This window comes from Numida meleagris, chromosome 8 (assembly GCF_002078875.1).
Source record: "Numida meleagris isolate 19003 breed g44 Domestic line chromosome 8, NumMel1.0, whole genome shotgun sequence".
In the NCBI taxonomy this organism is placed as follows: Eukaryota; Metazoa; Chordata; class Aves; order Galliformes; family Numididae; genus Numida; species Numida meleagris.
The window spans coordinates 7,504,889-7,517,366 of NC_034416.1; the positions used below are offsets into that span (position 1 = coordinate 7,504,889).

General features: G+C 35.9%; 1 long non-coding RNA gene across 2 annotated transcripts in view; it reads left to right on the forward strand.

The window, feature by feature from the left end:
- Nucleotides 1-9,900, forward strand: part of LOC110403473 — a 117,085-nt gene extending 107,185 nt beyond the window's left edge. For both annotated transcript variants that reach the window (XR_002441688.1, XR_002441687.1), the window contains 2 exons: nucleotides 3,989-4,102; nucleotides 9,286-9,900. This is a non-coding gene — a long non-coding RNA (uncharacterized LOC110403473). The remainder of the gene's footprint in view (nucleotides 1-3,988; nucleotides 4,103-9,285) is intronic.

The following is a 12,478-nucleotide window of genomic DNA, read 5'->3' on the forward strand; positions in this document are numbered from 1 at the left end:
CACTTTGAAGTTCTTTGATCATTTTATTTAGTTTGTCACACTCCAGGCTGTTTAAATATACTTGAACATGTTGAGAGACTTAGAAAACTGGCTAGCAGGGCTGTCTGTGGAGTAGAATTCATTATTCCAGGATGGGATGTAATGTTTAGAACAAAAGACTGGAGGTTAATAACAGGCATTTGCAAGTATTACAACAAATTTAAAACCAGGTGACACCCAGTCAGACGTGAACACGTAGCTGTCTTTAACATCCTTAAACAAATTGTAATGCAAATTTACTGTAAACTGAAGTTTGATGACATCTCATACTGTCAGTGCTACACTACTCATTTCAAAACACATATAAAATTCTTCATGCTGATGAGCAGATTTCTGTACTGATCTCTGTGGAGCTCTTGGAGTAAAGCACGAGTCAGGATGGAATAACGAAAGCAGTTAATGATCAATCTGTCATCATCATCATCAGCTGCTGGTGGGATACAAGTGTCTTTGTGAGAATTTATGTGTGGTGTGTGGGACTGGAAGACAGCCAGGCTTCAGCTACAGGGCCCCAAAAGAGTCCTCTGGGGAATGTGAATAAAGCACCTTTTTGCGTTCCTGGCAAAGAAACCTGTTTTGTGTGGCAGGCCTTATGAGTAAAACAGTGAAAACTACACTGACCTTCAAAAATCAAAGGTCTTCAGATATGTGATTGTATATTTAAAATGCTTTCAGATTCTAGGAATCAGGTTTTCTCTACAGAAGTGCTATAACATATAATAAGGTGTTTGGTAGTAATCTGTAATTTCTGTCAGATTGAATATAAATATAAAAATGTGGGAAGTATTTGCTCAAAAATGTGCCAGCAGTAATTGTACCTAGAACAATGTTTTAAATTTAATAGAAATTAATCAGAAATCCATCAATCAAAGCAAACTTGCCCAGAAGAAGTATTATTCTGTTTCTTTCTAGTTCTCTTTCAGGATTAGCGATGTCAAATGCGAATCTGAAATAGCTGCTATGACTCTGCTCTTGTGTTTAATGTAACTAAGCTGGTTTATGCCCTCTGAGAATCTAGGCCATACTCATTAGTGGAATTTGTTTTGCTTTGTTTTACCTCTGGTTATACTATGATATATAGAACTTAACAATTAGCCCAGAAGAAGTGTTAGGCTATGTGAAATGTCTCTTCACTTGTAGAAAATGATGTTTTTGTTGTTGCCATCATAAATTTGATTCACATTTCATTTTCCTTTTGGCATGTACAAAAGGCATGTTTCTCTTTCCCATAACAGAAATTGCTTTCAATTGTAGTAAATGCCTAACTTTCAATGCTTCCTGCAAAGCCAAAGGACTCCTTCTTCAGGGAAAACGTCTCATGTGAAAATGATTGCTAGGTTTAATTTATAAAAATGTGTCAACATGACTAATTGTAAGATGAGTGGTGAAGCTTATTATGTGCAGCATAATGCTAAATATCTTTGCTGAATACCACGACATATTTCAGCTGTGGCAGTAACGTCTCAAGCCCATTCTCACAGCAGGTCAGGAAAATAAATGTGATTGTGCTTCAGAATAAAGGGCATAACTGGTTCTAGAATACATGACAACTGGCGAATTGATGTTTATTGTACATAAGAACTGACTCAAATTTTAAAGATCTGTGTTCACAATGGTCATAGCTCTTGTTAGGAAACATTTCCATTTGCTTGCAGTTCTGGTATAAATTTTGTAGCACCTTTCTACAGTACTTCCTACTCATTTTTCTATGCATTTTCTCAGCCTCTGAGGAGAAAAGACAACACAATTCTCAAGGGTGAATTGAGATGCAGCTGTTTCCACTATGCTGCCATTGCAGTTAAAATACTAGTGAACGTGTGTTCCCCAGGAGATGTATTTCCCAGAGAAATTTTCCTAATTCATGCTGAATTAGGAAGAAGAAAAGAAAAATGAGAAAAGAAAAATGCAAGAAAAGGTTTTGACTCCCTGGTGCTTTAGAAGTAAACCTAAACAGAAATGATTTTATAGTGTAACAGTAGGAAGACTGCAAGCAGATATCAAGGAGTTGATAGTAGTGATTCCAATTTTGCGCCACTCTTCTTTTAATTCTCAGTGTTATAAAGCACCTTGACATTTCCAGCACTCACTGATTTAAGTCAGAATTCGAAGTTTTCACAAAATGTATGAGTTAAAATTTATCTAGGCTTTGCATGGTTTCTCCATGGATCAACTTGTAAGCTGATGATGTCGGGATAAAAATATGATAAATCAATACTTCTGTCTTTAAATTGTATCTAATTTTTTTTTAATTGTGGTAACCTTCAGATGTCTTTCATTTTGTGTATTTTTTCCTAACCATTCCCCTTTTTTCATAGCCTTTCACATGTCACTCTTACACCTTTTTTGCTGTAAGAACAAAGTTGTCTTGCATATGTAGAGACAGATACTTTTTGCATTAGTCAGTTTTATTGCACACTTTACTGCATTGTGTGACCTTACCAGTAGCTGTGAGGTAACTGTTATATTACCCAGTCCAAGCAACTCTTCCTGTGATTCCTCACAAGCTATTGACAAAAAAAAACAGCGTATCATTTAGTGCCTGCTTTTATATTTCATCTGTAGGGAAAATCAGAGATCACAAAATCTCAAGAATTCCTCAGTATTGTGCAGAATTAAGAACTAACACTTTTCTTTGCCACCTGGATGGCTTGATAAAGTCCCAGGTTGGCATTTCTTTGCCTCATCAGCTTTCCATCTGCTTCTTTCTGTCATCTGAAACACACTTCTTCATTCCATATCTGTGTTTTCTCCTTGTGTTCCTTGTTGGATCTTGTTTTAACCTTTTAAACTCTGTTTTGTTCAACTATGAAAAAAGCCAACTATTTGCCTAAAAGGAGCCAAATTTTATTATCCTGGTACTGACCTCTGAGGGGTACCATTCATCACTATTCTCTATCGAGACACCGGTCCATTGAACACCACTCTCTGGGTACAATCTCACAACCTTTTCCTTGTCCGTTGAACAGTCCACCCATCAAATCCTTATCTGTCTAATTTGGAGTGAGGGATGTTGTGGGGGACCATGTCAAAGGCCTTACTGAAGTCAGGATAGATGACAGCAGTGGCTCTTCCCTTGTCCACTGATGTAGTGACACCATCATAGGCCACTAGGCTGGTCATGCAGGATTTGCCCTTGGGGGGAAACCATGCTCGTTTGGTATCACCTCCCTCTCTTCCACATGCATTAGCACAGCTTCCAGGAGGATCTGCTCTATGATCTTCCTCAGAAGAGAGGTGAGGCTGACAGGTTGGTAGTTCCCTGGGTAGTTCTTTCTACCCTTCTTAAAAATCAGGCTGGTAATCTCAAAAGAACTGTTTCTCAAAAAAATTTCAATATTCATTTATTGGTTTGGGGCAGATTAAGAATCTAGAAAACCAAAATATATGCTAAACTTCAGATTCTTATGAGTGAAGCCTGACAAAGAGTCCTGACACCTGTTTGTATCAATAGAAAAAGTTTAGATACCATTAAAATAATTAAATTGGTATCTCATCTGTCTTGATTGCCTTAACTCAAAAAATGTTTTTGGTCTTTTTTGTTGAATCTAAGCAGTGCACTCAAAAATCTTTCATGCACCATAACACAACCTTTCCCTTGCAGAGTTGCACTATGAAATCCTACATGTGGAAGCTAGGGTCAGTTTGCATGTGATAGAATCAAGGCATTCAGATAAAAGTGAAAGGGACAGGTGTTAAACATCATTCCTTAAAGCTCTTTCTGCATCTAGAGATGCAGACAACACCCCTCAAAGAGAGCTAAATGTTTACTGAGCTCAAAGTGGGATCCATATTTATGCAAAGGTTAAGATTTGCAGAGCAGGAACCTGCAAGATGTTTCTTACAGTGTTGTGTTCAATAAAAGATTTCTAAACGTTAGATAATGCTCATTATACACATTCTTGTTCAAAAGGAGGCTGGTTGTAACACCTGTATCTTCTGTTTGCTTTAGGACCAGCAGCAGTGCTACCTCATCAGACTGCAGCAGACAGCAAACAAGGAAGCGGGCACATTTGCCATTTGTATGAATAGCTTTGCAAGGCAACCCAACTCCTTTCAAAAAGAGGTGAGTGTAATTCAGAAGATGGCAGTTTTCTTAAAATCAATGCTTAAATCTATTTGATTTGTACATGAGAGCAACACTATCATTAACATGGTTAATGTACACATACAGAATTGATTTCAAGTTTCTGTCTCCTGTAAGAATTGTTCTTCTGAACTTTAGAAACCATTTCTATAAAAGTTACTCTTGAACAGAATACAGTCTGCAGTTTGATGCGTCTTTAGCTCCAATTCATATTTCTTATCCAATCTCTGCTAGAAGATAGGACTCAAATCTCTCTTAAATGTGGATTTTTGTCTCAAGGTCAGTGCAGCACTTAGAAAAATGTCTTTCATTTTGAAGAAGTACTATTTTGAGTGCATGTTCTTCGTGGTGATCTATGAATTTTTAGATGGGAATATATGATCTTCATGGGGTTAATCTTATGCTTCCTTAAAAAACTAAAAAATATATAAATTTAAGATACAACACCACTTAGCTTGAATCCTGTATGACTTACTGCTTTGTTTTTAAAGTACACTTTTATACAAGTAATAAGGAGGTCTATACTTGTATGTTAGGAGTTGCAGTGGAAATGCTAAGTCATGGCTTGAAACAGTGATTGGTAGGAAGGCAGAGCCAGCTCAAGGGAGCTCAGATGTGTGCAATACACCTGAGTGACCAGAAGGGGTGGAGCCAGGATCCATCCCTTCCCAGACCTCATTTAAGGGTTGGCAGTATATACAAGGGTAACTTGCTGGAAATTCCTGCATACCCGAGGCCTTCTGAAGGTAAGCGGCTTCTTTTCTTTTTTTCTGTGCCCATGGCTGCTGCATTTGAGCAAATCCTCACTTGCTGCAGCATAGGATCTTGCTACTATGCTGTCATTGCTGCGCTTTCCATTACATTACAGGAATGTATAAATATAAGGAAGACTGCTATACTAATTTACAAAGTATTATAGGTATATTCATGCTGGACATGATTTTATAATCACAGCAAGAGTAAAAGGATTAATTTAGTACTGTTATCCCTGGTCCTTCAGGGCCCAAAGACCATGGTGTATTATTGAAGATGTTCTTCAGCAGGTGTGTGATTTTCTTTAGTCAGTGGACCATTGACTTTCCCTCTGTAAGTTCCATTTTTCTTCACGGTTTTCTGAGGCCCCAAACACGTTAAAGGTCTCAGAAGAGAACACCCCAATGTCTATTAAATTTAACAATAACAAGTCCCTAGATGAAAGCAATTAAGCTGCAAAGATTTGCAGACAGTATATGTGGATGCCTTTTCCTTGTTTCAGAGGAAAAGCACTGAGGCAGCTAAGTAAAAATGAAGGAAAAATAAAGAGCAGAAGGATTGCTTAAGACATTCTACACTATCTAAAGCTTACTGACTGTAACCAGCAAAGGCGTTATAAATCTGTATGTTGAAATCCTGTGCCCTTAACTCTTACTCGACAAAGTATTTGCCGCCTGAGAGTGAGATAATGCATTACTTGCTTACTCAGATTTTTCGGAAGTCATGATTCTGTATGAGAAGCGTGCAGCCATATGTAGAAAATTATAGATCATCTTCACTTCAATTTTTTTAAAATTTGTAGGCACAGAAAAAAGCAGAAAAGCAAAAGCACTGCCAAAAATATGCATCCTGATCAAAAAGTTTGTGGAAGTTTTGGGTAACATAACTAGCTCACTGTGCAGAGTATTTTTACAGTTTTACTTCTGCTTGCTTGTTCAAGATCTCATTTAAAAATAAAAATCCACTTCATGAAAAAATAATTTTCATAATTATTATTTTATATGAGCTAACATAGTTTTATCGTTATGCATATGTAATGGAAAGTGGTTATTCTTGACTCTTGTTAGAGAGCTAGAATTAATTTCCCACTCACTCAGTTACTATAGTAACTGCACTGGAAAGCATCAATTTGGTTTTTTTTAATTCTGAAATAACTGGAATTTTCAGCGTTACTTCAGCTTCTTCCAGAGTGGTGCATGCTAGAAGAAGAACATACCTCAGAAAATAGCATCTCACCTGAGTTATATGTTGATACATTAGCAGCATTTTACATTCATGTCTTGCCTTTGGCATAATCTACTCTTGTACTTTCCATTGTAAGACTGTGGTATAGTTGGATAGATACCTGCGGACAAGTTACTCATACCTTCACTATAAAAAAATAAAAAATAAAAATCTTACATTTTTATTTGAATGAGTCAACAAATGTAGCAAACTTGAAGTGTAACTCTTAAGAAAAACAAAGGATTGTTAAGAAAACTGGCCTTTATCTCACCTTGCTGATTTTCGTGAAAATGCTGTATGATGTGCAATATTTAGAATTTTCATTAAGGTTAGATAAAGACATCTCTGCCCTACATCTGGTTTACTTTGAGGAAGTAAATTATATTGGAAATGATTTTCAGTTCATCTCTTGATATATCACTATACAAACTGGATGGGATTTACTTCACCATATTTTCTAGCCATCTAGTGGTTGTCTGTAAGGATGGAGAATATTTTTTACAGCTTTTAATCACTTCTGAATGTAGTTGTTTGAGAGAATACCAAATCTGGAAACCTTGGGAACCAGCTTTTCTTAAATGCCTGATTTGCAAATGAGATCAGCCGCCCTTAGTATACATAAACATCATCAGATTTACTTACGAAATTTGCCATAGCTGCTTTGGAAAAGTTTAAGGAGAGGGGGCATCCTTTCCTGCTTCTTAAGCACATTTTGCCTGCTTTTTGCTTGAGAAGCTCTGGAATGTGTGTTACAGTACTACCTACAGTAATTATTCACGATTTTCTGTAAAGAGTCCTAATACTAGGGAAGCAAATTTTGTCCCTTAATCCTTTGCAGTCAGTTCTATGTTGCAGTGTAATATGGAATGACTTCATCTAGATAAGTGAAGAATCTTTTTTTTTTGTTCCCACCCCAACCACTCTATTCATAGAGCACATTAATTATATACTCTGGTTTCAGGTGTACAGGTACTGTCAATTTTCCATAACTTACTATCAAGTAACATATTGAAGTCATATTTTGTTAAGTCAGTATTTTTAAATCTGGACTGTATTCTCAGGTCTCAGAAAGTAGGTCTTTACTGAGTTCATTAGGACTCTCTAAATGAAACAGTACTTAAGCATCAAAATCCCATAGATATATTGATGATGTTCTTATTAACAAGGAGGTTGGAAAAGAACTCAGAAAACCAGATGTTCTGTTATACTGTATACACTGTACTTATATGTACAGTATACTCACAAAGAATCAATATTTAATTCAAAGTAGATGATGTGAGTTCATTCAATTCACAACCACACATTAGCAGTAGTTATGTTGGGGATGAATGCTACAGAATAAAAGGGAATCTTGAAATGAAACAAGAAAAATCAATCCCTTGCTGTTCCTGATGTTTTTAATGCAATTGAGGATTCTGATTGTTGTGTTCCAGAGGTGGAAGTTATTGTTGAAGATCTACTTCCTTTAAAACCTAGTTTATGCCTTTATTACTATTTTTAAAAAGAAGTTTAATTCTTCTATCACTTTACATTATTTTTTAAGTGTCCTTGTTTGGATTTAAAGTGAAGTACTAAGAACAAGTGAAATCTTTACTTACTTCTCATACCTGGAGTACTTCAGCTTCACACATACATTAAAAACAGGTTTTAGCTCCTCCCCGTTCTCCCTATCTTCAAGACATACTTTGCCATTGATGCCATTTATTCAATGCAAGATACCAATGCACTGTGAAATAGAAAGGGATTTAGAGATCAGCCACTTGCTGATAGTATGTTCAGCTAGACGGACACCTAAAAGTCAAAATAATCCTCTTCTGTTTTAAAAAAGAAATTGCTTGTATACTTCACAAATTATCCTGTGATGATCATGTGGTTGTGGTTTACTTTTTTTCTGTTTTGAGGTGAAAGTAGGTTTTCGTGAATATCATAGCATTTCTCCTATCTTTGTGTCAGTACTTAAAATTAATTTCTTTACCTGCATCTAGAGATGGGAAGGAAAATTGTTTGGGTCAAACTGAACTTATTTTTCAGTAAGTTTTGTTTCCTGAATTGTTTCAATACATCTTTTTCATTAGCGAATGTTTCATTGGTCATGTAATGAATTGTTACATCTTTGAGAACTTGTAAGAAATCAAAAGAGATAAAAGACTATATTCAGAAAGCTGCCAATCAGAAAAAGATACTCTTCTCTCATCAAATAGTTCAGTTGTAAGGGTACTCAGAAAATTAGGGAATTAGTTTCAGCTCCAGCTATACAATAATGTTAGGCAGTTTACCAAGGAGTTCTTTAATCAGCTTTTTTGTACAGTAATAGGTATCTGGTATGTCTATTATGATTTGTATAAAATAGAGTGAGGCCATGAGTATCTTGGGGGTTTGAGGAAGGTTCTTTGTGTAACCTATTTAAGCTTTCACATCCTGTAGCCTGGTGCCTGAGATATGAAAGGTGTGAGGTGCTGGACTGGGTTCCCTCAAGAAAAAATAAGTACCTTCCCATTCATGTGGGGAAAAAAAAAAAAAAAGGTTGGCAGACTGGTAAATTTTGTAATCATAGACAGAAGTGCTTGGAACTTCTAGAACTGTGAAAAATTATGAAAAACCTGATATTTCTAGATAAGCTACAGCAGAACAATGCAATGATCTACAAAAGCTTTCTTCAGAACAGTTTAATTTCTAAGTATTGTCAGTATGTAGGAAGTGGAGAGGTATTTGTTTGAGACTATAATTTGCGTGTTGCATTTTCAATAGCATTTAGCATTGTTTCTAATAATTCATTTTGAAGTGGTAAGCACAGTAGTTATAATTGACAATAGTGACCAAATTGCCCTTTAACCAAAACCTAATGCTTTATTGGAGGAATAATGTATGTTTAAAAGCATAAAATGTTACATCTTCAATTTTTTAATAGTTAATACTAAGATGATTCGTAGCACATTTTTGAGTTTTTAATCTTCCCAAGAGTTTGAAATGTCTAAAATATGAGTATTTTGTTTTTCACCCACCTCTTTTCTTGCCAGTGAAGTACAAGAATGTGTAAAAGGCCCAAATTGTTTAATTAATTCTTGGTCTATCAGGCTACATTGACACTAGTGTAAATTAAACATGCTTGGGAAGATTCCCAGGCACTGAGGCCAACTGGCAAAGCTCAACCTGGTGCTAATGAAGTCTTCTACCTGCCAAAACAGGGTGGCTGCACGGGACCAGCCTTTTGGAAATTGTCACTGGAAGGCTCCAGCGCCCAGCCCTGGTCTGTGAATTATTTGGGAGAGTGAGAAGTGGCCTAAGCCAGGAACGTTCCCTTGAGTACTTTAACAGTATTACAGGGCCATATTTGTTGCATTGGGAATGGAATAATTAACTAGTAGAGATGTAGCCCCAAGTACTGTTTGGAAGAAATTTCACTGCCTTGCATAAACATGATAGTCACTAATAATTAACACTTCGGTTTGTGTTTTCAATGGTTAATGAAAGTAGACATCATAAAGTGCTTTGAAATCTAATGATAATAAGCTACAATGCTGTCTGATGTTAATTATGGAAGTAAAAATATATTTGAGACCTATGTTGCTGTACCATCATTGCAAGTGACACAAATTCTTCTTTAGATGGTTTCTTTGTTGCTGCTTTTGCTCAGATCCCTCAGGATACTTTATCGCTCAGCTTACAAGCATTGTTCCAAATGTTTGTTGTTTTTTTTCCTGATGAATGGAATAGCTAGGAAATGAACGCTTCGAACTGACAGTTGAATCTTGACATCCCTGAGAACCTCATGTGTTTGCACTACTTTGTAGGAAATTGCATCTTCATGGCACCAGTTGTACATGTACATTTTAAACCCTATAAATATGAAGCTAATTCTCAATAATGACCTGAGGTCTTAGAAGAACCATGAAGTAAATAAGGTTTCAGAAGCAAGTTGCTCAGGTATTTAAACTTTTACTAAATGATACTAAAAGTATCTTTACTAAGTGATACTAAAACAAAATGGAAATGATTCAGCTGGAATGAAGAAAGGACTTTATCGGTGCTTGCTGAGCTATTCTCCTCTGGTGTCTGTACTGTTACAGAAAGTGTATACATAGTAAAAATAAATAAAATCCCTAACTACAGCTAAATCCCTAACTACTAACTAATCCTAAAACTACATTTTGCTAATATTTCCTTTGGCCCCATAGCCTTAATTAGAAAGGATTTGCTCTTACATAAGAACTGTGTCTGTTCAGCAAACTGAGTGCTATGGCAATTGTAGTAAAAGATCTCTGAACTCCACTGACTAAGGAAACCTGGTTTTGTGAGCAAACGTTGAGCGTTTCTGACTCAGGCTTATGCATTAATGTGTAATCAACTGATACATAATACATAATCCCTGACCATTCAGATCCAAATGCTTTTGATCAGGACACAGATAGCTCAATCGTTTGTTCAGTATGCAAATGGTCAGTCCTTTTGAAGCTGCTAATTAAACAGTTCCTTTTTGAATCCAGGGTATTCTCTGATGTGTGTTTTACCAGTCAAACCCACGTATCATGCTTATGCTGTGTATTCATTTCCTTTTGTTATGAAGCTGTACTTTGAGTTGGCTTTGAATATCAATAAGCCAGCTGGCTGTTCATCTCTGGTTGTTCATCATTAGGCACTATTTGTCTTTTATAGAAGTTCACTAATTTCTAAAGAGAATGACCTTCAAAAAATTAAAAATACAAGAGTGTTATTTTTGTATCATCTTCAAAGATATGTTACAGTCATTCGCAGCATTCTGCGAAAGGCTGTTCATCATGCTGAGCCTTCTTTTATAAGGAAGACTACACAGCTTGGTATCTTTACTGTTTCATGCATCCCTTCCACTTTTGTACAGGCTACATGCGTGCCTTGGTGGGTATCATTGCACATGAACGTAAGACATGAATTATTTGTCAGAATAAAATGTATTAGTAGGTGTGTATACTAACCAGTTGATTTCATCCCAGTTCAGATAAACACAAATACATCATTTTGCTTCTGCTTTTAAAAGAGCCAAGTATCCCAGCTCCTACAAGTAGGTGTGTGGTTTTTTTTTTTTTGTTTTGTTTTTTTTTTTAAGTTTTGCATTGAGAGAAACACAAAGGTCAAATAATAAAGGACTCTTATGGGCAAAATGTAGTGGTAGAAATAACTGTCAGAACTTCTACATAGATAAGGCCTTGCTAATTTTGAAATCCCTGATGGGCTTGAGGCCCACAGTAGTCATCTTTCGATACTGTATTTTACTTATTAGAATCAAATTTTCACATCTGATTACGTTCTTCCCTTTTTGCAAGGGAATGTGTTTTGCATTTTCTTGAAGAATTACAGCTGATCTACAGATAATGATTACAGTTTCTGCACGACTATTTACTTACAGTTAAGCTTGATGAGTGGATCAATATTTGAAATAAGAGATACTTACTCCATATGTTCTCCTCCTACTTAAGGCATTCAGCAGGGAATTAATTACTCTTGTATATTGCTGAATTTGATAGATAATGAATGTTTTAGCTGATAGACTCTCCTTGCCAACTCTGAATTTATGGCGATAGAATAAGTTAAAGGGTATGACAAATATATATATGTATATAAAGAAAAGGAATTAATCTCAGAAAAAATTCAATAATTAATTTCCTTATCATAAAAGAGTAGAGAAACAGAAATAGGATAGTGAAACAGGGAAGATCTTTGAAGAATGGAATCCATTTTCCTCCATTTCTCTTCTAGGTTTGTTCAACCACCAATTGAAATGTACTTTCTTTTCTAGAACCTACGAAGTATGTTATGAATTACTAGCATGATAATTTGGCACTGAGGAATTTTTAAATATGATTAAGAACCACAAATTTAATCATAATTATTAGGCTTCAAAGTGACATTTTCTATTTATAAACAAACAATCAAAAATGCCACAGCTTGCACAAGCCAATCAAGTATTATCTATAATGTTAGAAAAATTAGCGTGTTATTTAATACATTAAAAACCACATCACCTGCAGCATCTGTCTGAAATTGCAGAGAACCTGAAGCAGTGGTTACATGTGCATGGAAATAATTTCATGTATTCATAAGTGCCCGTTAATGAGGAATGTATAGTATTTAGCACTCTGAGGTCTGCTGCTTTTTTAGACGTAGCTCATTGCATGCGTACAGGCTTGCTGTACATCAAACCTTTTCATTTACTGTATTAACTTTTTCATGTATGCTGAACTCAGGCAAGGTATTTTATGTTTCTTGATTCTTTGAAATACTCAGATACTTTAAAATGGGTATTTATGGATGACATGTTACTTCCAACAACTTGGCGTAATGTCTCTAGCCTGTATTTTCATGTATCTCATCAGAACTCAGCTCTCCTGTAAACAGCCAGATGCC